Source organism: Helianthus annuus, chromosome 10, assembly GCF_002127325.2.
Source record: "Helianthus annuus cultivar XRQ/B chromosome 10, HanXRQr2.0-SUNRISE, whole genome shotgun sequence".
NCBI lineage: Eukaryota > Viridiplantae > Streptophyta > Magnoliopsida > Asterales > Asteraceae > Helianthus > Helianthus annuus.
This window is the reverse complement of record NC_035442.2, coordinates 12,043,789-12,048,310: the sequence shown is the minus strand read 5'-3', so window position 1 is coordinate 12,048,310 and position 4,522 is coordinate 12,043,789. Positions and strand designations below refer to the sequence as shown.

The following is a 4,522-nucleotide window of genomic DNA, read 5'->3' as shown; positions in this document are numbered from 1 at the left end:
CCGAAGAGGAAATGCGACGTCTACACCCGACATTATTTGGTACGTAATTCGGTTTCGGGGACGAAACCCTTTTTAAGGGGGGGTGGACTTGTAACACCCCAAAAATATAAATCTTTATATAAGAATATAAGGATTTCATAAACAAAAAATAAACATGTAGAAACTTTAACCTAGTTAAAGTTACAAGTCTTGAAAATAACTTACACTTAGTTAAAACTCTAGTATTTAAAAAGAAATGGTAGTTAAGGGACTAATCTTGCCAAGAATCAAAAGTTAATTGTTAATTGTAACAAAATTAAACCAAACACACCAAATTAGTGTGTCTGGTCGACAGAAGCAAGGCAAGGGGCGACCCCCATTGTTCCAAAACCCTAAAGTCACAATTTCTTGCAATTGGAGGCTCAAATCATAACCAAAACGAAATCCAAGCTTAGAATTGTGTTCCTCATCGCAAGAGGATTAAGAGGTATGTAAAATTTTGTGAGAATTCACTACTTGGAATTCTCATGGATCTAAGCAAATTTGAAATTTGATGATGCATGATAGTAAATTAGTTAGATTAATGATGATATAGTGTCTAGGAGTAAAACCTAGACAACTACATGTGAATTTATGCCCAAATTCAGGAAATTTCATGAATCCATGGAAGCTAGGTTATGGGTTTTATAAGATGATGATGAACACTAGGATTTGAATGATAATTCTAGTATAAACTTCATTATAGGAAGTAATTCCTGTGAAATTGATGCTAAGATGTGTGCAAGGTTTACTAATTAAAGTGAACTTTGAGGTTTAATTGCAAGTCATGAACTTGGAAATGATGGTAGGAAAATCTGACCCGTTAGGTGTTTGTTGAAATGCCTAAGTAAGGGTTTTTATGCTAAATTTGATGAAAACGCAGAATTTGACCATGTCTTATAAATGATGTGATTATGGTCGTGAAAAGAATTCTAAACAAGTTAAAAACTGAATTTATTAGGCAAAGAGTCCGGATCATCAAGCGGACAAGCCGGAGAGAATTCACGGGGAAAAGGCGCGCTTTAAAGGTATGAAATTTATCGTTTCATTACATTATACATATCGATAGCTTTATGAGTTGGTTAAAGAGGAATAAAAGCATGATGACCGAGAATTACCATTATGTCATGAAATTGGCTATTGCCCTAAACATGTTATAAACATGATGTCTAGTGTCCGTAAGGTGCTTACACTATGCACTTAAACGGGTCAAACAAGTTTTGAGAATAAACATGAAGCATGACTTTATTATAATGTGCAAATAATACATGAGGTGTAGGCCGTGTAGCGAATACCATAAGACAAACTTATGAATCTTGTTCTTATTTTAGACGCCACGTTTTGGTTTGAATGCATGATCATCGTACAAAAGATCTATTAGAAATCTTGTAATTTAGCGTGATTGTTAATTTCCGTTACATGCCCAATTAAGTTATAATGAGCAATGTGATAACCGAAATACAGATATGAAGAACTAGACCAGCCATTTAACAATTTATGCGAAAGTATGCTGTTTCGTCACATAATGAACCAGCAAAATCCTGCATTTTAAACAAACGAGTCATGTGCAGAGTCTACCGTAAATTACGGTGGTACCGTAATTTACGGTGACCTGCAACTCTGTTACGGTGGATACCTACTGAGTTACGGTAGACCCCCAAACGTTCAGAAGCCACCGTAATTTACGGTGATACCGTAAATTACGGTGGAGCCTTGTTGAAGAAAATTTATTTCTTGTTTTGAATAAGTTTTCGAATCTAATCCAATTACGTGTTCCATCATAGTTAATAACTCTAATGCTTGTTAAACACATTAGCTTTCAGGTACCCAAGTGAAGGATGAAGATCAAGCATGACTATTCGAACCGAACACTCTAGCAAACGCTTCCGCATATAATCTTTTGTTCTAAAAACCATGTAAACTATTGTAGTTAATGTCTTGGTTATGATTTTGTAAGAATTGTACATGTTTGTGGTGTCTAGTTTGGATTAAAATGATGAAAGTTTTTGTTAAGTCAATATTTTGACATTAAATGCAAGGTTTTTATGTATGTAAATCTGGTTTTATAAGCTGGGTCTTACATCAAGCTTTCTAATTCTCTTGATCAGATCTCTTGATTCCTTAAGTTCATCAGCATCATCAATACCAAGATCGAAACCTGGCTCACATTCTACTCAGGTATCAGAATCTGGCTTTCCTGCATATTCTCTACCTCACAATAAATTTCACAATTTTACAATTGTACAAATTTATATATCCAGACTCCCCCTCAAATTTATCCAGAATGATTTAACAATGATAATTTCTGATGAACCACATGAAACAAATATTCAAAATATAATTGTTTAAGAACATAGACTCCCCCTCACAAAATGATCATCATGTTTAGCACTTGCAATTTTGAAAATCAGCTTTTCAACATCAGTTATCTAAAATCTTTTTGAATTTTTCAAAAATTTTATGCTAAAACACACTGAAAATCTTTTTGAATTTTGCTTTAAATGAAATGCAGTAAAGAAATATTTACAGACAATATTTTTGTGAGTTTGTGTAAGAGGATCATATCAGTTTTTGAGACAAATCACCAACACCGTTAAGCTTTAAGCATTTTAAGTTCTAAACAATTCACTTAGATTGTCAGTATACTGATCCGCTTAAATTTCCACACAAAGTTCAATTGTTTCGAGATACGAGATTAGTGTTTTAATGGACTTAAACTTATTCGCGTGTCCCACCACTTATTCGCGTGTCCCACCACTTGAATATACTCCCGTATCCAGATCCCAATACGAGATTAGGATTTTGCGGAAGCAATAGCCTAGTCCTCGTATAATACTTGCAAAAGCTTTAATCTTAAAGCCAGCCCTCTGCTAAAAAATTGAGAAATATCGAAAGATATGTATCAATGGCAGTTGAAGAAAATATCCCCAAACGGGACACACCGAAAGTCGAACCGTCATCTCTCTGCTGAACGGAAGTTCTGACCTGAGCTCTCACGGTTTCGCATTTACCCGTTTACAAATATCACTAGTGTACATTCACCTGTAAGACTGAATATTGAGATCTGGATACGGGAGTATATTCAAGTGGTGGGACAAACGAATAAGTTTAAGTTCTTAAAACAATAATCTCATATCTCGAAACAGTTGAACTTTGTGTAGTAATTTAAGTGGATTAGTATACTGACAATCTAGGTGAATTATTTAGAACTTAAAATGAAATGAAGCTTAATGGTGTTAGTGATTTGTCTCAAAAACTGATATGATCCTCTTACACAAACTTACGAAAAGATTGTCTGTAAATAGTTTTTACTGCATTTCAGTTTATTCATAAATCCAAAAAGATTTTTAGTGTGTTTTAGCATAATTTTAAAAAAATATACAAAAAGATTTTCGACAACTCGTGTTGAAAAGCTGATTTTCAAAATTCCAAATGCTGAACATGATGATCATTTTAAAGGGGAGCCTGTTAAATCTAAAAATGTTTGAATTTTTTTTTCTCTGCAAGTGGTCATTAGAAGGTTTAAAATGAAAAATCATTCTGGATTGATTTGAAGGGGAGTTTGAACGTATAAATTTGTAAAATTTATTGTGTGGTAGAGGATGTGCAGGATTGCCAGGTTCCAATACCTGAGAAGAGTGTGAGCAAGGTTTAAATCCTGATCCTGTGAAAGCCATCCCAACTTATCGATAGAGGGAGTCTGTAGATGATAAGAGCCAGGTTACGATTATGAAGATAAAGTTCACGCAAGCTGATGATGCTGATGAACTTAAGGAATCAAGAGATCTGATCAAGAGAATTGGAGAGAAGAAAGAGCTAAGTTCAGATCCTGGTAAAGTTTTGTTCGATGGAGTATGTTAGTGCTGAAGAAAAGAGAGCAGACAGATTGATAAAGATTAAAGGTGGCAAAGACTCGACACAATAGACTCGTCAACATTTGAGGGGGAGTCTGTTGGTGCATGCGTCTGTCGACTTCGTCTTGTATCGAGGCTTGCATTGTTCATGGCACGAAGATCGAGAAATCATGCAAAATGTTAATTTCGCTTGAAGAGCTAATTTCGCATGAAAAGTCAACAAGTAATTCCGCACGGAATTACTTAATATCGTGTGAACTTGTAATTTCGCTTGTAATGTATTTTCGTGTGAGTAGTGTTCATGCGGAATTAGGTCAACTATAAATAGTTGAGATTTCGTGTCAGTTGGTACGAAATTAGTAGTGTGTTTTCCGACGGCGAAGCTCTGTCGAAGTGTCGTCTTGCTGTAAAATTGTTCCAGATCATTATAAACAACAATTAAAGTGAATATCTTGCTGAATTCAACTCATTATGTCTGTTTCCGCCTTTCATTCTGAGTAGAACGCCTCTGATCGACTCGTTTCGGGTCCGACAACGATCCTACAGACGTTTCGTCCTAAAGCTCTCTGACAGGAGAAGGGTGAAAGTCAAAACAATCAAGGCCATACTTAGTATGGATGAATCCGTTCAGAGGGATATTCTAGCCCTTG

General features: G+C 35.3%; 1 long non-coding RNA gene across 1 annotated transcript; it reads left to right on the top strand.

Moving 5' to 3' along the window:
* Positions 1–327: 327 nt before the first annotated feature.
* Positions 328–2,037, top strand: LOC110880735. Its single transcript, XR_002559435.2, has 3 exons — positions 328–466; positions 980–1,046; positions 1,835–2,037. It is a non-coding gene; the product is annotated as an uncharacterized LOC110880735 (long non-coding RNA).
* The last annotated feature ends 2,485 nt before the right edge of the window (positions 2,038–4,522 follow it).